The sequence below is a fragment of the Triturus cristatus genome, chromosome 2_1 (assembly GCF_964204655.1).
Source record: "Triturus cristatus chromosome 2_1, aTriCri1.1, whole genome shotgun sequence".
Classification (NCBI taxonomy): domain Eukaryota; kingdom Metazoa; phylum Chordata; class Amphibia; order Caudata; family Salamandridae; genus Triturus; species Triturus cristatus.
In genome coordinates, this window is record NC_140581.1 from 24,280,708 (window position 1) to 24,302,648 (window position 21,941).

A 21,941-nucleotide genomic window follows, 5' to 3' on the forward strand; every position below is an offset into this window, starting at 1 on the left:
TTTGATCCCACCCTGAAATCTTCGTATTTTGCCCAGCTTAAGATTTATCATAGGGCAATCTGTCAAACCCGGGCCGCATACTATGCTTTTGAGTTTCAGAACAGCCCCAACCCGTATAAATTAATTTTTAAGGTTCTTAAAGACCTTATGGGGAAACGGGCCACCTCGGTGGAAATCTGCACGGACTCTCACTGTGAATGTTTGGCATCCTTTTTCGTGGAGAAAGTGCAGGCGATCTACCGAGGATTTACGTCATCTGTGCCCGGAGCTGAGCAAACTGGTGTGATGGCTACGGTTCACGAAACCTTGTCCTTCCTGCCAGTAATGTCTGACAAGGTTTTCGACACTCTGAGCCTTAAAATTAAATCCGGTTCTCCATTAGATCCGCTGAAGCCAGAGCTATTCAGACTTCTTCCTCCCCTATGTCGTGAGCCTTTACTGGATTTGATCAATCTATCACTCACATCGGGCGTGGTCCCTTCTCACTGGAAGCAGGCAGTGGTCAGCCCTATTTTAAAGAAGCCTAACCTTGACCCCCTATTGCCAGAAAACTATCGTCCCATCTCCCTCCTGCCCTGGACCGCCAAGGTTACTGAGGCACACGTGAACTCCATCTTGTCTGCCCACCTTTCTCGAAATAACATTCTTGACCAGAGCCAGAATGGTTTTCGTGCACAACACAGCACCGAAACTGCACTGCTCTTTATGACCGAGCACTTGCGAACGGTGCTGGATGCTGGGCAGACAGCGGCGCTCCTCCTGTTAGATCTGAGCGCCGCGTTTGACACGGTGTCTCACGACATTCTGATCCGGCGTTTGGAGGGAGTGGGAATTGAGCGGACTGCTCTCCAATGGTTTCGCTCTTTCCTTTCGGACCGGTTTTTTAAAGTGGCTATTCCACCTTGTCAGTCCTCTTTCCATCCACTGGCGCTGGGGGTTCCGCAGGGCTCTGCGTTGAGCCCCACTTTATTCAACCTATATGTGATGCCGCTGGCTGCTGTCGTCAGACAATGTGGCCTAACCATGACATCGTATGCTGACGACACGCAGCTGGCGGTGACACTCAGCGGGGCCCCCGAGGTGAAAGCTCCCAGATTTCGTGCAGGACTCATAGCCGTGGCAAATTGGATGCGAACCAACTGTTTGCAGTTAAATGCCAAAAAAACCGAGGTCCTGATCTTAGGTAAGCAGGCGGAGCTTTGGGGAGACCAGTGGTGGCCTCCAGAATTGGGGGTGACTCCCATCCCAGCTGCCGAAGTTAAGAACTTGGGGGTTTGGCTGGATCCTACACTCTCTTTTACCAGCCACACGAAGAAGGTTGCAGCTACCTGTTATGGTATTCTGCGAGGACTGAGACCGGTCCTCAAATTCTTCGACCCCCCTACTCGGCAACTGGTGGTCCAAGCCTCCATTCTTTCTCGGTTGGACTATGGGAGTGCGCTGCTGCTCGGAGTGAATCAGGCGGAGGCTACTAGATTGCAAAGGGTGCAGAATGCCGCGGCGCATGCCATTGTTGGCCTCCCTAGACAGTGTTCTGTCACTGCAGTTTTGACCTCCCTTCACTGGCTGCCGGTCAGACAGAGAATTAAATTTAAGGCTCTCTGCCTGACATTTAAAATCTTGAAGCTTTCCTCTCCTCCAGCCCTCGCTAAGCTTGTTTCCTCCTATGTTCCTACGCGGTCTCTTAGATCGGAATCTCTCCATCTGGCGGTCAATACACGGTTTAGACTGAGTAGGATGGGAGGGCGCTCCTTTCGAGTATTAGCAGCAGGATTATGGAATTCTCTTCCTGTCCATATACGAGCCCTGTACAGTCTTACTTCCTTTAGGCGCGCCATAAAAACTTTTCTGTTTCCAATCGCTGACTGATTCCCTCCTTTTCCCTTACTAGTATCGATTTGTTGTGTTGTGGTACCTGATCAGGCGCCGGGACGCCCCTTGGCTGGGGCAGCTGTGCGCCTTATAAATACTATTAACATAACATAACACATTCAAACATGTGCACAACAGAAATCAGGTTGTCGGATGATCCCCAAGGCTAGGGATATGAGAAAGTGCAAAGAAAGGAAAAAAATAATAATAAATGTGCAAACAGTATTATTGTGGCGCGGTTTAAACAGAGAACACGTCTTCTCCACCGCCACCCACACGAACCCCTGGTGCCGCGACACGTACCGCCTCAAGCCGCAACTCTCCTGAGATGCGGCAGCTCCTGCGTCTCCTCCGGGGTCCACCACTCATCTGGGTCTACTCCGGTGTCAATGTCAAGCCTCGCCGCTTCCCGGTAGTTGCTCGCTATTGGTACCGTTCTCTTTTCTGTCTTCCCCTCGGCATCTTCTCCTCCGGTTCTCCTGGCGTCGGCATCCACTTCCGGATCCTCCTCCTCTTCCGGGTTGTTGACCCCTTCAGATGAAGCGGCCTCCTTTTCTTCTCCTATCGGGCCAGGCAATTGTTTATACCTGGTCAGGTGTGAGCGTGAGGGCGGGATCGATCCCAAACCCACTGATTTCCCGCCCTGTGGAGGAGAGCGACAGCTTTTCATTAAAGCAGTACCTTCTGCACTATCCCCGTTATTGCCCACGATATTTGACCGCCCTGTCAGAGGTAAGCCGGGGGGGTGCTGAGGCCACCACCCTTTCTCACAAGCGGACATGCACACACTGCATTCCACCAGTGGCCATCAGCCCCATGCATCTTCCCAAGCAGACATGCACACACTGCATTCCGGCAGAAAGCTGCAGCCACCATGCATCCTCCCAAACAAACGTACAGGAACTGCATTCTAAAAGTAACCGTTAATCCTCCCGAGCTGACGTACAGACATGTGTATACTGGCTGTAACCTGCAGCCACCATGCTTCCTCCAGAGCTGTCATACAGACACTACATTCTCACAGTTCCCTGCAGCCACTATGCATACTCAAGGGTAGGTGAGTTTTAATGCACCCATCTGAGACTATGGCCTTTGCCGCTGACGGAGGTTTGTGTGATCACCATGAGGGATGCTGTCTGCAGTATTTGAGGGTAGTTTGGGATACATCCAGAGGAACAGGATGTCAAACGCCTTCTCAACTGAATCCTGGAGTCCGATTGGATATAAAGCTCTTTGTTTTGGGTTTGGTGGTCATTATCAGATCAGGTGTAGGAAGCAGATTTTGTGAAGCAGATTCAGTAAGGGGTATCAGTTATACGCAGGTTTGGGGCCTCACTCGGTGGTGAGATACCGTCGCAGTGCATGTGCAGAGTGCATGTTTACTACAAGTGGGAGGAATCACAGTGCCTTGAACCTAGTGCCACACTATGAAAAGAGCAAAAAATAAATATAAGAAAGCCTGTCCAATTACTTAGGTTTAAGTTGTGCTCTAGTTCTCATTTCTAGTGAGTTCATATGTCAGATGAGTAAATGATTTACTTTCATACAGAGGGGCAGTGGATTGAGGCATCTCTCTTCTGACATGCAGCCTGGCCTTTTCTTGCCGTTCAAAAGTGAGGAGCAGATCTTTCGGAGGTAGCTGCCATGTTGCTGTGTTCCTCACCAGGGCAGCCAGATGCGACAGCTGCTTTGGTTCGTTTTCCATCAGCACTGTTTCCCAGTAGGTGGCGGTCCACAGACAGATGCCATCTTGCAGACTGCCACCACGCCTCTTGGCACCTGGCACTGTGCCAGTGCTCATGATGATAGCTCCCCTGTTCGGGCCTACAATGGGAGCAAAGTTCAGCACGAAGCCTTTTCCTCTGCAGGACTCCTCTTTACACTGCCTTTCCTTGATACCTATGGAGGTAAAGTCCACTGCCAAGCCTTTGGCACATGTTGACACTATTCACCACGGTGAGGGATCAATCATTTCCCCAAGTCACCGTTCACCTTTTTAATACCATACAGTTCACCTTACTAAAATGAATTCGACAACAGTAATGGTTTTTAAATCACACTCACTACTCATGGGCCCCCACTTAGTTTAGATGTGCGTCCCTGTCGTCAGGTGTATGCCCGCCCTCTATCAAACCAGGTTTTTTGAGGGCAAGGACTGCAGATGATGAAGTGTGACACCAGGTGGTGTGTGAGGCCATTCCTTCACGTTTTGTGAGATGTCAACACTCACAATTTAATTTTGAGCACCGTTCGGTCACTTTTCTGGGAGCAGCCCCACTTGTGTTAAAACTCCTCTTTACACTGCCTGTCCTTGGTCCCCCCGGAGGTAAAGTCCACTGCCAAATCTTTGGCTACGCAGGCCTCCTCTTTACCTCCTTCCAGACCAATGAAAGGCAGTGTAAAGTCCACTGCCAAGCCTTTGGCTCCACACACCTCCTCTTCACACTGCCTCTCCTTGGTCTCATTGGTCTCATTGGAGGTTAAGTCCACCGCCAAGCCTTTGCCTCCACACACCTCCTCTTCACACTGCCTCTCCTTGGTCTCAATGGAGGAAAAGTTCACTACCAAGTCTTTTCCTCCGCAGGCTTCCAGTTTACGTGGTCCTTTGTTGGCCCCAATCTCCTAGTGACTGAGGTCTAGAACCAATTCTTCCATTTCTTGTGTTTCGATAAGAAAACGAGTATCTTTAACATGCTAGGGCCTGCGTGGCATGAATGTTCAAGCTCTGTAAATCGATGGATTACCACATGGCCTACATGCCACCACATTTAGTTATTTCTTCGTTGGAACCTGGCCACACCCACATTTCACACAGCTTAACCAGCAGTGTTTTTCACAAGAAACCCCATTAGAGGTGGGTGCATGTTAGAAGTACAGTAAGTCAGTCCCCACCACGGAGAGACCGCAGACTGCAGTGAACGCTACACGCCGAACGCCGCAATTGTGGCGGCATGAAACGCGGAGTTTGGAATCGTTGAGAGCCGATGGCGCCGGGAGCTGTACTGAGACGCGCTGAGACGCACTGAGACGCGCCGAGACTCGCCGTGACTCGCTGATGAACGAATAGCTTATGCTGACTTTGCTATGAGGCCCCAGAGAGACTGAGCTGTGAATTTGAGTGCAGATTTCTGCTCAGTGAACACCGCCGAGCCCCGCCGAGTACTGAACCTCGAGGACCAAGGAGGGACCAAAGGAGGTAGAGGGAGATAGGCGGCAGCAGCCTCAAGGGGGATAACATTTCATTTTACTTCACATTGGCGGTAAGACTCTGCGCTGGGAAATCTTAAAGCTTAAATGTAGTGAGAGTGGGAGAGTAGCGGGAGAGTAGCAGGAACCAGCAGCGGTGGCGAGCGGCAGAGCGGGACCCGAGAATCACAGGGGTCCGAGAGCCGCGATTTGAGAACTGATCCGCGCTGGAGCCGCGGGAGGCTGCTGGATCCTAGAAGCTCCGGTGAGCCCCAGTGAGCCTTACTGGGAGTGGAACTAGCAGCTGCAGAGCGGTAGCAGAGCCACGGGGGTCTAAGAACTAGGAACCAGAAGAGAAGCATCCACACGGGAGAAGTCAGGCCACCGCAACACAGGTGCCGTGATCAGAACCGGCGGCGAGAGGAGAGATGCAGTGACCGGTGAGGTTGAGCGGGGCAGCAGGAGGTAGCGAAGCTGAGGCAAGCTGAGCTCGAGCCGGTAGAGCTGGTTGCGCGGGGCAGTGTGGCGGTATCATCTCATCCCGCTTTCGCTGCCGCACCTCAAACACCTCGAACAGAAATCCAAGCAGGCTGAACACTCCTGCTCCTGTGCTTGGCCCCTCCCTCGCTCCCCCCAGTTCCTCACCTTCCCTCATATTAGTCAACCACATTTTATCGGTGAATAGCTGCTGCGGGAGCTGACTGAGAGCTGTCTGATGCCCACGCTGAGACTGGTTTAGAAAAGTAGAGCAGTGCAGTGTAGAGCAAAGACCGCTGGAGCAATGATCCATAGTTAGATTGCCAATAACGGCCAAAATAGCCTAAACACCTTCCTACAATTTTGCAGTTTTAAGGATTTTTACCCATGGGTTTTTTTTTTCGTTTTTTTTTAACCCGGGGGTCTTCTAATCCAGGGCCTCTGTAGCGAATTGGGCCCGGTCAGCGACAGTGAGCAGTCTGATTTGGTGTTTTGTTTCTTTTTTCACGGACTACAACCCCGGGACTGCGAGGACCAGCATTCTCAGTACAGCCACTGCTGGTGCCTCTTCCCGGGGACACGCCTCCTGACTCACGCCCATAAACTGCAGCCCTCCCGGATGATCCCGGAATTTTGTAGTTTTAAGGATTTTAACCCAGGAACTTTCTAACCCAGGGCTTTCTAACCTAGGGCCTCTCTAGCGAATTGGCATGGTCAGCGTCAGTGAGCAGTTTGAACCCCGGGACTACGAGGACCAGCATTCTCAACACAGTCACAGCTGGTGCCTCTTCCCGGGGACACGCCTCCTGACTTATGGCGACACGGGAGCTAAGGAGTAAGGCTGTGGGGTCCAGAGGACATTTAACTGGAACACTAGATAATTTTATTACAAGGGCAAATTCGGTTATTGACCAAGGGATAACCCTTATGGAGCGCAGGGTCTCACAAGACTTGGTTATGGCTAAACGCTCCTCTTTGGGCAACCTGGCTAACGCACGGACTCCGAAACGTGATGACCCCAGCATCACAAACGACGTGACTGTGTCTTTATCCACCCTGTCCCCTTCTCAGGAGGTTGTGCAGACTTCATCTGCTATAAGCCCTCACATAATATCTGCTCAGGCAAGCCCTGATGTTCGGGTTCAGAACGAGGTCAATCTAATAGAAAAATCATCAGTTCGCCTCCGCAGAGAAAGATGTGAGGGTGCTAAACCCAAGAAACACTGTGCAGTTGTCTCCGGTGCTAATAGAAAGTCTAAATCTGCAAAGGGTCAGAGTGGTATTGGGTCTATAAATGATCCTAAGGGGTGTACAACTTTAAATGACTTGCTTAGTTATTGCCCTCCAGAACTGATGACTATGGACCGAGGGCAATCAGATAAGGTTCAGCATAGAGAAGTTATTGGGTTGATAGAGGATCCTACATTAACCAAGTTGGATGCTCTTCTAAAAACCACGCTCGCCCCGCAAGTAGAAAGGCTCGGGCGCATGGAACAGCAGCTTTCTAGGCTCGAGCAGTACTTGGGGGATAATTTATATAACGCAAGGCCATATGGGCCAATTCAGGCCACTGCTCAAGCTAACCGTGACACAACTGGGATTCCAGATCAAAACATCACAGCCCCTATAGGTGCCGCTAGCTCAAAGGGTAATAATGTTCATCAATTTAGCTTACATATTGCCACTTCTGGAGACACGGCCACTCTGAGCAAGGCGAAGACTGACCTTGTTCCCCATCCATTAGGCAGCACTCAGCCTTCTCTGGCTGAGCTCCCGCTGAGGGAAGTTAGGATTGATCTTCCACCGGAAACCAGTCCGTATTTAGTAGGTATGACTGGTATTCCTGAAATTAGTAATGCAGCCCAGGAATCGTACCAGTCTTTGAAAAACAAAGTGTCTCACTGGCTTAATACCAATAGACCCTTACCGAGGCACATTACCAGTGAGATACTAATGGTGCGCAGGCTTTCCTGGGTGGGTTGTTCATCTAAAACCCTGAAAGGGGACTGTGTGCTAGTGAATTTTAGGAACCCAAGTACAGTAGATTATATTTGTAACTGGGAACACAACTTTAATGGGTCCACAATCCAAACACTTCCCCTATCATTCTTCTACCCCCCAGTTAAATGCGCAGACCACGAAAGTGATTGGTCATTTGTGAAACATCACAGCAGGGGGGGATGGGGAGGGGCTATAATGCTCAGACAGTCCCCCAGAAATATCTACTTACACACAACAGATTTAGTGGTCTCGAGTGCGTGGACTGACTGCAGTTGGATGATGATAGCCTGTTGTCCTGTCCCCATCCTAGGATTGTAGACGCGTTAGAGGGTGGTGAGATTGTGACCTGTGCCAATTCATACTGTCCCATTCCAGTACCCCATAATGGGATAAAAAGCCCTCACCAGCCGGAGGGGAGTAAAGGTCAAGAAAGTGTAGTGAAGGACCCATTAGCAAGTATAGTACATCACACTGGGATAAAGGCCCCCAAACAGCCAAGGGGTAACGATGTCGAGGTAAGCGCAGTGAAGGAACTCCCAGAAAGCTTCTCATACGTACCGGATATCAGTGGTGTAAAAAGGGATTGTGTTCCGTCTCCTAGAGGGGCTACTACCCCAAAGGAGATGACCATACTCTCTTGGAATCTTGCGGGCCTAGCTAACAAATTAAATTGTAAGGAATGGGGTTGTTTAGTGGACCATATTGACATCTGCATATTCCAAGAAACGTGGGCCAGAGAGGAATACCCTAGAGAGGGATTTGCCACTTTCTATGTACCAGCAAGATGGGGCGGGAAAGGCCGACCATCCGGAGGCCTTGCTATTTGGGTAGCCCTGAACTTGGGGTGTTCGGCAGAGATTGTAGTTACAAATTCCAATGATCTCCAATGTTTCGTTCTAAAATGGCAAAGTTCCTTCAAATTGGCAATTGTGAACGTCTACTCTCGCCCTGTACGGTTGGCATGTGAATCATCTACTATAGAGGAGCTATCCCACTTTCTAACTGAAATGGCCTGTGATTCTAACATTGTGGTAGCTGGTGACGTGAATTGCCATTTTGAGCCATTCACGGGAATGAATGAGGGTGCGCTTATGGATGACGACAATTATAGGGCAATTCCATCGTGCCAATCACCGTCCCCCAAAATATGGTCCCCACTGGCAAATCAGATCTTGGCCCTGACCCTGAACAATTCCTTGAGAGCCTGCAATGGGCGCACCCCGTCCAACACCCCTTCAAAGTGCACCTTTAATAAAAGGGGACAAGAGTCTCGCCTAGATTACATCATGGTTGAGACTAAGTTATGGTCTAAGGTCATCGACTTTAGGGTAATTCCTAGAGTTGAGAGTGGCCACAATGCTCTCTGCTTGGAAATGGTACTACCAGGTCCTGTGGGCTCCCCATCATCGGAGTCGGATAACTTGGGTGAAGGACTGTTGCTTTCTAACAATAGACTAAGAGTAAAATGGGCCAAAATGATAGATTCCCATGATGGAATAGCTAAACTCTACAATATAGTAAATGTAAATGTAAAATGTAAATGTATGTGTCTTGTAAACCGCACTGCTGCCCTGAGGCGTCGTGGCGCTGTAGACCGCTGGGGAACCCGTCCTGGCTATCCCTGTGAGATGGTCCCTCCTGGGTATCTCCAAGGTGAAACCAGGCATCCCCGGCGAATGTGGGGGGCCGTTGTGGAGATGAGGCAAGCTAATGCCCAGAGTTGCCGAGTGTGTTCCTGGTTAGGGTAGGTACCGAGGCGAGAATTATCGAGTCCGTTTTGACCCTGGTCCACGACCCTGCCGCGTCGGGAATTGAACCCTGGTCCCTGGCCGATTCTCTGCTTGCGGCTCTGCCGCCTCTAACCAGTGAGCCACACCTCTCCATATAGTACTGCCCAGACTCCTACAGATTGAAAATCTAATCATGGAGTACCCCAACAATGATTTTAATAGGATATTAGGGGCTATTCATCGGGACTTGGTGTCTAGTCTAGCAGAGGTTACTAATCCTCTTATCCCTAGGCGGAGGAAATATAGAACCCCTGCCGCATCCTGGTATAATTCAACGTGCAGAAAGGCTAAGGCAGAGTTACTCCTGGCGGTAAAATCTGGGAGTGACAGAGTGAGAATCAGAGAATTAAGATCACACTATAAAGGGGTTATGGTCGATGCTAAAAAGGAGTGGGACACAGAAAGGTGGACCAATCTAACTGCCGCTCTGGAATCCAGGGATGCACGAAGATTTTGGTCTTTAGTTAATATAGGAACAGGGGACTTGAAATCAGCTGTGGAACCCAACATTGAACCATCAGTGTGGGAAGCACACTTTAGGGGCCTCTATACGGACGAACAGAGTTTGGACATTGTCCTGCCTCTGGCAGCCATTTCCAGCGAGGACGAGGCCCTAGAATTTACTTTAAATGATGTGACCACTGCAATCAACAAACTTGCAGCAGGAAAGGCCCCGGGGCTTGACAAACTCCCCAGTGATCTTTTTAGGCAGCAACCTGGGATATGGGGTCCCTATTTCCTTGTTTTGTTTAACGCCATACTGGGCGGTATGGGGATTCCCTGTACCTGGCTGGGAGCAGAGATAGTCCCGATTTTTAAGAAGGGCTCTCCTCTGCTTCCAGTCAACTACAGGCCTATCAGCCTGTACTGCTCGATTTTCCCGGCTCTCTTGTGATTAAGGGGAACTAATGTGACTTCAGTCTCTTTCCATCCAAGTCTAAGGGTTAGAGTAGTGTATAGAGCCTATTTATTAGGCACTTCGACATGATCCTGTGTTCTTCCCCATAGATCAGGGTTTGCAGATATATCCTAGAGGATAGATCCGTTAGTATTAGGGGTAATCTGTTCTATAGTGAGGGTATTTCATGGAGTCGTGCTGAATCCAGGCCTGGTAGGCCTTAAACGGGAGAGACTCCATCTTTCTTTCCGCTCCGGCAGCTTGGAAAGTTTCTAGGTCGAGGGTGATGTTTTAGTTATGAGGTGTTATTCGCTTGGAGAGAACCGGTTCAGGCCGGCCCTTATCGAAGGATTGTATTTTTCTTCATGCCGAAGACACTACATCAGGCCGGCCGGCTGGGAACGTGTCCTTGGTACGGGGAGGTACAAGAATTTGGTGGGCGGCAGGTTACGGGCTGGAATTTTCCATGAGAAAATGCACCTCTATATTAGTGAAAGTCTGAGGCAGATACTGGCACTTGCTTTTAGTCCGTAGGCGGCACCTGGCCGTTAGCAGTAAAGCTACTACTTATTCCAGGGAAGACAGATGACAAACTTGAAGGTGGAGAAAAACCGAGAGACAGATATTCTTCTAACAGAATAGCCAAAGAGAAGAGAGTAGCCGATGAGGAAGAGGTCCCAGTGACTCGGAGAAAGAGAAGGGAGTAGATCTGCGGAGGTGTGACTTCCAGGCGAAGCCGAGGCGCAGACGAGAAGGGAACCTAGATGACCATTGAGTACAGGCTACATACGACTAAGGTGATGTCGACCCCTTTTTATTAGAGTGTATAACCTAATCTTTCACTTTTCTTTGCAGGTTACATGTGATATGTATTGTATTCTGTGAGCGTGTATGTAGTGACTAAATAAAGTATCCAGTTTGTAGTGAATCAACATGTGCTGCGTGTTCTTGTATAAGAGGGTAGCCTATTTTTCTAGTCAGCTGTGACTTGATATGAACAGATGTTAATCCTGATCAGGTAAGTGGTAACTGAATAAGGGAGAAAGGAGCCCCTCGAACTGGGGAACAGGTTGTGCTCAACTAGCAGTCTTTGTGTGATCTGATACATAGTAACACTGATTCCCTTGTTGTATGTCGTGGTAATTATAGGATGAACTCGTGCTAAGGCTGCCGTCTGGGCAGGAAGTCCTGGGTCCGTTTGGGACCGCGAGGCTAAGGCTGCCGTCTGGGCAGGAAGTCCTGGGTCCGTTTGGGACCGCGAGGCTAAGGCTGCCGTCTGGGCAGGAAGTCCTGGGTCCGTTTGGGACCGCGAGGCTGAGGCTGCCGTCTGGGCAGGAAGTCCTGGGTCCATTTGGGACCGCGAGCCGCCACTTGTATTATAAGAGGTCTTGATATATATATATCTGTGAGCAAGGGCAACCGCCCGAAACGTGTCAGATTTTGTGCATTTTCGATTAAATAAATAACATCTTGCCTTATTCCTGGGATTCGTGGTGTCTCTGTTCGCCGAGTTGGAGGTGCAGCGTCATCGAGGTTGTTGAATATAATATATATATATATATATATATATATATATATATATATATATATATATATATATATATATATATGAGTAGGAATTCCCTGTCCTTAGGTGGTATGTATATATGTGGTTTCTTAGGTGTGAATAGGCCCTAGGGAGGGGGTAACGTTCTGGCTGGGTTAGAGAGGCTCTGTTGAGCGGGTTCTATCTGATCCGAAAACCCAAGCAGAACATTTGGCGTCACGAACCGTTTACGAAACCTGTGTGCGTTGTGGTTGTCTTGTGTTTGCTTTCGGCGCGTGCGTGGTTTTGTTTGCATTTTATTTTTGTATACTTGTGTGTATAGTTTTTATTTTTATTTTTTCTTCTTTTTCTTCTTTTTCTTTTCCACGATGTTTTCTAGAAGATCTAAGTCTACTTTTAAGTTGCCCGTTGATATTCCCGGATGGGATTCAACGCCTTATGAAGCCTTGGCCCGTGAGTGGGCTGATTCTACTGGTTTGAGTGAGAATTGGAATTCTTCTTTGGAGCTGGCGGAGCCGGCTAATGTGATTACTTGTTTGCAGAAGGCACCCGTATCGAAGGGTGAGGAGATTCCCATTTTGGGGCGCCGAGGTTGGATTGTTCTGTCTGCGTATCGGATTCTACATGAGAGATTGTTGAAATTACAGATCTCTCTTAAAGATGTGGAAGCGCACTTTATTGAGATTCAGAATTCTCATACTTTGTTGCGGTGTCAAAATAAGTTGCTTGCTGATAAGCTGGAGACTTACCAAACTATTGCCGAAAGGGCGGCTGTGCGAATTGCTCGTTATAAATACAAGAACAGGCGCGGTCGGGTTTCGACGCGAAAGGTGCGTCTGGTCGTGGCGAAAGCCGGACTGGATTGGAATCCTGATGAATGGGATGGTAATATCTGGAACTCGAGTGATTCTTGTTCCTCGGGTGAGGAGTCTGCCAAGCGCGAGTCTTCTCGTTCCCGTCATGATTGTAAATCTGCTTCTTGCACCTCTGATGGTGTACCCCATGATTACGCTCGTTCTTCGGGTGGGATCGATACCTCTTACACTGATTATCCCTCTACGAGTACTGATCGGGCTCCTTGTGATGCTCGTCCCGCGGTCTCTGCGCATCCAGTTTTTCGTCGGAAGTTGCAGCAGTCTCCCGCTGCTCCGCAGGGTATTTCTTTAGACTCTTTAGAGGACTTTACTCAACAAGAAATTAGTGATATTTTGCAGCGATTTCGGCAGCGAGCTGGTGAGACCTTGCTCACATGGATGGTGCGCCTTTATGAACTGGGCGCTGCTGGCATTATGTTAGATAATGGCGATTGTTTGAAGTTTTGTTCCTTGAGTTCGGATTCTACTGTACAAGATCATTTTCGTAACTATAATGGTGGTGGTCAAATTTCTTTACTTCAATTGGCGACTGAGGGTTGTAATCAAAAGTATCCTACTGAGTCTGATTGGCCTGTGAATGACAAACCGTGGTATACTTTGCGCGACGCTGCACAACGTCTCAAAGAGGAGGTGATGAAAACGGCAATTTTTTTGGGTACTGCTGACAGGTTGCTTGATGGTTTGTTGACATCTTCTGTGCGGAATCGCATTATTCGGTCTTCCCCTGTTGCCTATAAGCAGGTCATGATGACTTTATTGATTAATCAGACTGGTAATGTGTTATCTACGGTACTGGAGTCGGTACGCCAACTCGGTGAGTTGGGTGAGTGGTTTAAACCTGAACGTCAGTCCCGGCCTGACACCCGTACTCCTGGTGAAAATAAACTTACTAGGCGTGATATCTTTTCTGGTCTTCTGGCTGATGGTGTGCGTAGGGAGGACATTGACGGTGAGACTACCGCTCGTTTGTGGGAGTTGTTTCGCAAACGTGGCTTGGATAGGAAGGAGGGTGCCCGGCGTGTTCGGACCACTGAGTGTGATCGTGGCGGTTCTGACGGAAGCGGTGATGACGACCGCCGTGGGCGCTCTGTTCGTCGTGATGATCGACGTTATGTACGTGATATGTCCCCCCGTCGAGAGAGAGACAGGGAGAGAGAGGGGGAAAGAGAAAGCGGGAGAAATGATTATGTTTACAGCAGACGTAGAGATGATAGGGATCAATCCCCTGACTTGAGGAGGAGAGAGGATCGTCACAGTTTGGTCGATCGTAACCCGCAGTACAATGCTGAAGACTCGAGTCCGTTCCGTACGGGGAATGGATATGAACAGGAGGTACCGATACCTAAGAAACGTGAGAGCCTTTATCCTGATTTGTCCTGGTACACAGAATGCAGTAAGAATGACTAGGAAATAGGTCAAGCTCCGGTACACAGATGGGCTCACAGAGATAATAGACCCTATGTAGATATTGATATTTATTGGAGACATCGTAATATCCAAAGGGCCCGAGCATTGGTAGATACAGGAGCGGAGGCCACTCTTATTCATGGAAAATCAAAGAAGTTTACAGGTCAGCCTTTTACTATTACCGGATTAGGTGGAAAAGAAACCCCTGCAGTTCAAACTTTGCTTGAAATGAGAATAGGTAGAATCCCTAGAAAAGAATATTCTGTACTAGTGGTGCCACTCTTAGAATTCATAATTGGAATTGATATCTTGAAAGGAATGACGTTGCATCTAGATGATGGGTGTTACCAATTTGGAACCACGCATTATATATCGTCCAGGCCTATACGGGTTGGTCGTTTAAGAATGCCTCCCATACAAGTTCCCCAGGCGACAAAAGTGGTTTGTCAGAAGCAGTATCGTATTCCAGGTGGCCATGAGGAGATTAGTACCACTATTCAGGAGTTGGTGGATGCAGGTGTTATAACACCGGTTACTTCTGCTTGGAATAATCCTGTTTGGCCTGTACGTAAGAGTGATAATTCTTGGCGCATGACTGTTGATTATCGAGAATTGAACAAACACACGCCCTCTTTGACTGTTGCAGTGCCGGATGTTATTACCCTAATTGAAAGAATCCAAAAGCATCCAGGTACATGGTATGCGTCCAGTGATATTGCTAATGCTTTCTTTTCTATTCCAATTGCCCCTGAGTGTCAGGAACAGTTCAGTTTTACGTGGAACGGGCGTCAGATGACGTTTAGGAGTCTTCCTCAGGGCTATGTGCATAGTCCTACAATATGTCACCGGCTGGTGGCAGAGCATTTGGCTGAGGTACCGGTTCATTCCCAAATTCAGATATGTCATTATATTGATGATGTTTTGATCCAAGGCGATACACAGGAGGAAGTTCAGACCCAATTGGACAGGATCATTGAGTGCCTGCGTGGGAAAGGTTGGGAAATCAACCCAGATAAATTGCAAGGTCCGTCCCAGGCTGTAAAATTTTTGGGTATTAATTGGCATGAAGGGCACCGTGAAGTGATCCCTCAGGTTAAACAGCAGATTCTTGATTTTGCAGTTCCGAGGAATAGGAAAGAAGCCCAGAGCTTCATTGGCCTGTTTGGTTTTTGGCGCCAGCATATTCCTCATTTGAGTCAAATATTGGCCCCCTTGTACCGGGTCACGCGTAAAAAGAATGCATTTGAATGGGATAAACCACAGCAAGATGCGTTTAGTCTGGCAAAAGAAGCAATTCAACATGCTCTGGATTTATGGCCTGTACGTGATGGTGACGTGGATTTGAATGTGTCTGTACAGGGCCCTTATGCAAATTGGAGTTTGTGGCAGAAACAAGGCAGGAGTAGAGTACCGTTAGGTTTTTGGACCAAAAAGTTACCTGATGCTGGTGAGCGTTATACACCCTTTGAGAAACAGTTACTTGCTTGTTATTGGGCTCTGGTGGATACCGAGCAATTGACTTTGGGACATGATATAGTTTTGCGCCCTGAAATTCCTATCATGCAGTGGGTTCTGAGTTCGCCGAAAACTCACCGAATTGGACATGCTCAAGAGGCGAGTGTGATTAAATGGAAATGGTATATACAAGATAGGGCACGTGTGGGCCCGAAAGGAGTTGCTTCTTTACATGAGCAGGTGGCGCGAGCGCCGTCGACTGAGACTGAGAGTGAATGTTCCGTACCTTTAGCACAGGAGTCTCCTGTCAAGTGGGGTAAGCCTTTTGATGATTTGTCCGCAGCGGACAGAAACCATGTTTGGTTCACGGATGGTTCAGCAAGGTTTATAGGGACGACACGGCACTGGAAGGCGGTGTCCTATAATCCGGTCACACAGAAATTGCTGAGCACAACTGGTGAAGGTAAAAGCAGCCAATTTGCCGAGCTGTACGCTGTTTATCAAGTTTTGAAACAAGAGTTACCTGGTACATGTCATATTTTCACTGATTCTTGGTCTACTGCCAATGGACTGGCTGTTTGGTTGCCGACTTGGCATTCCCATAATTGGAAGTTACATTCCAAAGAATTGTGGGGAAAAGAGTTATGGCAAAAGATTTGGGAGATGCTCCCACAGAGTACTGTTACAATCTTCCATGTGGATGCTCACACCCCGATAGATTCTCTTGACAAATTTTTTCATAACATTGCAGATGAGAAATCTAAAATTGCTGAGGCAGTGGTGGACAGGCAAGATTCTGACATTGCGGGATTGGCGAAATGGGCACACCAGAAGGCAGGACATTTTGGAGAGAAGGCCACTAGCAGGTGGGCTGCTGATCGAGGAATTTATATTCCCCTAGATTTAATTAAAAATGTTATCTTACACTGTCCTGTTTGTCAACATATCAGACAGCGTAAAGTGCCCCAAATTGTTAAAGGTCATTTACATCGCGGAAAACTGCCCGCTCAAATTTGGCAGATTGATTACATTGGTCCACTTCCTATGAGTAGGAATTGTCAATATGTTTGCACTATTGTTGATACATACAGTGGCCTGCTGGTAGCCCTTCCCTGTAAGCAAGCTACCCAATTGAATACCATTAAAACATTAGAATTGATTATGATGTATTATGGTGTGCCATTCCAAATTCAATCTGATAATGCATCCCATTTTCGTGGAAGATTGGTACAGGAATTCTGTGCGGAAAACAATATTGAATGGATATTCCATATACCCTACTATCCACAGGCCTCGGGCCTGGTGGAGAGATTGAATGGCCTGCTAAAGGACCAGCTGCGTAAGTTAACAAATGACAAGTATAAGAATTGGCGAGACTTTTTGCCTCAAGCGTTATTGATTTTGAATAACCGTCCTTTCCTAAATGCTGAATCCCCACTTATGCGTTTGTTTCCTCCGAATGTTGATGCTAAGCCCAATGAAATCAGAGAGACTGTGATGTACTGGGAAATTACTCCTGGAGCTTTGGCTCCATGTAGAGCGACCCCAGGGTCGGCAGATTTAGACTTGCATGCCATGGATGACACCGTTTTAAAAAGTAAGGATCGGGTCATCATTGCTACTGGTGTTGGTATTCATATACCACCTGGGAATTTCGGATTAATCGCCCCTAGATCGGGGCTGGCTGTAAAAGGCATTCAGGTGCTTGGAGGAATCATTGACAGTGATTATCAGGGAGAGATTAAGGTGCTCCTGCTGAATAGCAGTGAGGTTGACTTACTGATACACCGCACTGACCGAGTGGCTCAATTACTCATTATGCCTGTTTTCAGTGGTTCATTAATGAAAGGCACTGCCCCAACTTTGCTAACTGTACGAGGCCAGAAAGGTTTTGGCTCTACGGATAACCCTGGGGCTAGGGTTTGGGTGCAGTCGCCTAAGAATCCCCCTGAACAAGCAGAGGTTATTGCCACTGGTCAGGACAATACCATTTTGGTTATGAGACCAGGGAAAGATAGCTGGGAGGCGGTCCCGGCTGACAAATGTTATTTACGAGAATGATTAATGCCTGTATTTGATTCTCTTTCAGATCATTCTTTGGACTGTTGCTGCAGGATGTGTCGGTACTGGACTCCTTTTGGGATGGTACGACGAGAGAGGAGGGATCCCGTCAACCCGGGATGAACTGAGAACCCGAGTGTTGCGTTCCTTCACTGCGTGGGATTCATCATCGAACTTTTGGACATCATTAGCCAAGAGGGTGACTGATGCCCCTCACTTCTGTTTGACACCGATGAGATCTGTACATGATATTCTGGCGACCTGTCTGGTTGCTGTCCCTGCCTCATTGGAAACCCTAATTCACATTTTTAATGTTTCAAAGGCTCGTCCCAATGTTCTCCTGGGTGATTTTGCTACCCATGTATATTGCCCCTTATGCACTGAACTGCCGAACGAGCCACCCCCCATCCAGTCCCAAATAGTTACCTATAATATCACACAAGGTGATTTATGCTTCTTTCTTACGTGTAATCCTAGTGCGATCTCTGAATGTCTACGCCTAAAACTAAAAGGCGCCACTTCATTTACAGCTCATGAACGGACTTTGTGCTTTCAAAGGACACCGACCACATGTGTTTCAGTTCAGAACAATATGACTTGCAATAGTTTGGTAGTTACCCCCAGTCATTATCGCACGATGTTACTACCTGCCGGATGGCTTTTCTCATGTGGTAATACTTCCTGGCCATATGTCCCTGCAAACATTTCCGGAGGCCCTTGTGCTATTACGAGACTCAGTTTGTTGATGTTTTCATCACATCCGAATGCCAACTCTCGTGTGATTCGAGATACTGTGATGTTACAGGAGGATTGTGACTCATCTTTGCATTTATATTCCAAGTCTGAATACCTTAGCCTAGCTATTTCAATTATTGGTGTTCCTGCTTTGGCAGTTTATAATGCCAAATCCATTGGGAAAATGGCCTGCTGGATGGTGAAATCCATTAATCATACTTCTACAGTCCTGTCCGACATGCTACTAGATGCCCAGGGTGAACGTAGGGCCATTTTGCAAAATAGAGCGGCCATTGATTATCTTTTGCTTAAACATGGACATGATTGCTCCGATTTTGAAGGTCTCTTTCGTTTTAACTTGTCCGATCATACACAATCCATTCGTGCACATATTGACAAGTTGCGTGATTTAACGGAAGAAGTTAGAAAACACGTTGACCAGGGCTGGTTTGACTGGCTCTTTAATTGGTTGCCTGACGTACACATGCTACGTCAAACATTAGGTGGTATTCTGATTGCTGTTGCTGTTTTGATTTCTATCTGTTGCTTTATTCAGTGTATTCCTTCACTGCTTCAATTCTGTACACTCGGTACTAGACATAGATCAGTTAGCTTTGTTTCATATTATTCTTCCACAGATGTTAGCTCCATTTAATGAATGTATAATAGACTGAAGTCAAGGGTGAAATGTACTGCTCGATTTTCCCGGCTCTCTTGTGATTAAGGGGAACTAATGTGACTTCAGTCTCTTTCCATCCAAGTCTAAGGGTTAGAGTAGTGTATAGAGCCTATTTATTAGGCACTTCGACATGATCCTGTGTTCTTCCCCATAGATCAGGGTTTGCAGATATATCCTAGAGGATAGATCCGTTAGTATTAGGGGTAATCTGTTCTATAGTGAGGGTATTTCATGGAGTCGTGCTGAATCCAGGCCTGGTAGGCCTTAAACGGGAGAGACTCCATCTTTCTTTCCGCTCCGGCAGCTTGGAAAGTTTCTAGGTCGAGGGTGATGTTTTAGTTATGAGGTGTTATTCGCTTGGAGAGAACCGGTTCAGGCCGGCCCTTATCGAAGGATTGTATTTTTCTTCATGCCGAAGACACTACATCAGGCCGGCCGGCTGGGAACGTGTCCTTGGTACGGGGAGGTACAAGAATTTGGTGGGCGGCAGGTTACGGGCTGGAATTTTCCATGAGAAAATGCACCTCTATATTAGTGAAAGTCTGAGGCAGATACTGGCACTTGCTTTTAGTCCGTAGGCGGCACCTGGCCGTTAGCAGTAAAGCTACTACTTATTCCAGGGAAGACAGATGACAAACTTGAAGGTGGAGAAAAACCGAGAGACAGATATTCTTCTAACAGAATAGCCAAAGAGAAGAGAGTAGCCGATGAGGAAGAGGTCCCAGTGACTCGGAGAAAGAGAAGGGAGTAGATCTGCGGAGGTGTGACTTCCAGGCGAAGCCGAGGCGCAGACAAGAAGGGAACCTAGATGACCATTGAGTACAGGCTACATACGACTAAGGTGATGTCGACCCCTTTTTATTAGAGTGTATAACCTAATCTTTCACTTTTCTTTGCAGGTTACATGTGATATGTATTGTATTCTGTGAGCGTGTATGTAGTGACTAAATAAAGTATCCAGTTTGTAGTGAATCAACATGTGCTGCGTGTTCTTGTATAAGAGGGTAGCCTATTTTTCTAGTCAGCTGTGACTTGATATGAACAGATGTTAATCCTGATCAGGTAAGTGGTAACTGAATAAGGGAGAAAGGAGCCCCTCGAACTGGGGAACAGGTTGTGCTCAACTAGCAGTCTTTGTGTGATCTGATACATAGTAACACTGATTCCCTTGTTGTATGTCGTGGTAATTATAGGATGAACTCGTGCTAAGGCTGCCGTCTGGGCAGGAAGTCCTGGGTCCGTTTGGGACCGCGAGGCTAAGGCTGCCGTCTGGGCAGGAAGTCCTGGGTCCGTTTGGGACCGCGAGGCTAAGGCTGCCGTCTGGGCAGGAAGTCCTGGGTCCGTTTGGGACCGCGAGGCTGAGGCTGCCGTCTGGGCAGGAAGTCCTGGGTCCGTTTGGGACCGCGAGGCTAAGGCTGCCGTCTGGGCAGGAAGTCCTGGGTCCGTTTGGGACCGCGAGGCTGAGGCTGCCGTCTGGGTAGGAAGTCCTGGGTCCGTTTGGGACCGCGAGGCTAAGGCTGCCGTCTGGGCAGGAAGTCCTGGGTCCGTTTGGGACCGCGAGGCTGAGGCTGCCGTCTGGGTAGGAAGTCCTGGGTCCGTTTGGGACCGCGAGGCTAAGGCTGCCGTCTGGGCAGGAAGTCCTGGGTCCGTTTGGGACCGCGAGGCTGAGGCTGCCGTCTGGGCAGGAAGTCCTGGGTCCATTTGGGACCGCGAGGCCGCCACTTGTATTATAAGAGGTCTTGATATATATATATATATATATATATATATATATATATATATATATATATATATATATATATATATATATATATATATATATATATATATATATATATGAGTAGGAATTCCCTGTCCTTAGGTGGTATGTATATATGTGGTTTCTTAGGTGTGAATAGGCCCTAGGGAGGGGGTAACGTTCTGGCTGGGTTAGAGAGGCTCTGTTGAGCGGGTTCTATCTGATCCGAAAACCCAAGCAGAACACAGCCTTATTGACGTTTCACAAAAAATCTTTGCCCGACTTGTTCTGAACCACCTCCTGGAGTGGATGGAGGACCATGATGTCCTGAGTCCCTTCCAGGGTTCAGAAAGAATATTTCAACCATGGACCAGATCTTCCGGTTGCTCCTTTTATACTGGAAAACTGTCAAGATGGAGGGAGGCAGCTTATATATGGTCTTTGTGGACCTTCGGTCCGCTTTTGACCTTGTACCACGGAGGAAACTATGGGTTGTGCTCCGGGACTTGGGTGTCCCACTGCAAATTTTGAACATCCTAACGAGGCTCCATGATGAGAACTTTGCCCAGGTTAGGTGTGGGAGGAATGGTGCACTGTCCCCTAGGTTCCCGGTCAGAAGAGGGGTGAGACAGGGCTGTGTATTGGCCCCAACCCTCTTCTGCCTATATATTAATGAACTAATCCAGTCTTTGAACGAGGTGCCTAATAATGATGCTCCACTATTGGCGGGCAGGAGGGTACCTGCAATTATGTTTGCCGATGATACCCTCTTGCTCTCCAAGTCCCCTATGGGGATTCAACGGATATTGGACGGCTTTCGGGATTTCTGTAGTCTGCGAGGACTAGAGATTAATGCCGACAAAACTAAATACATGATCTTTAATCCTGCGGCATCCACACGCTCGACTCCGACCTTGGGCAAAGGGAACTTGGAAAGGGTAACTACCTTCACCTACCTTGGGGTTTTAGTACAAGAAAATATGTCATGGGGACCCCAAATTGCCAAATCCCAACTAAAACCTGCACAGCTGACGGGTGGTATACTCAAGGTGTCAAATACTTCATCATTGAAGCCAGTGAGCCCTGCCCTTGAGATATACAAAGTACAAGCAACAGCAGCAGTCCTCTATGGTGGGGAGTTGTGAGGTCACATGAAGGTAACAGCAATTGCCAAAATTGAAACCAAATTTATGCGACAATTGCTGTCCCTTCCGCAAAGTA

General features: G+C 48.0%; 1 protein-coding gene across 4 annotated transcripts in view; it reads right to left on the reverse strand.

Annotated features, from left to right (window-relative positions):
• GBA2 (glucosylceramidase beta 2) overlaps window positions 1-21,941 on the reverse strand; it is a 258,273-nt gene that overhangs the window by 172,101 nt on the left and 64,231 nt on the right. Inside the window, exon 1 of one of the 4 annotated variants that reach the window (XM_085627708.1) lies at window positions 2,176-2,515. The exons of the other annotated variants lie outside the window; for them this stretch is intronic. The gene's annotated coding sequence lies outside the window, so the exon portion shown is untranslated. Of the gene's footprint in view, window positions 1-2,175; window positions 2,516-21,941 lie in introns of those variants that run through there. 4 annotated transcript variants of the gene reach the window in all.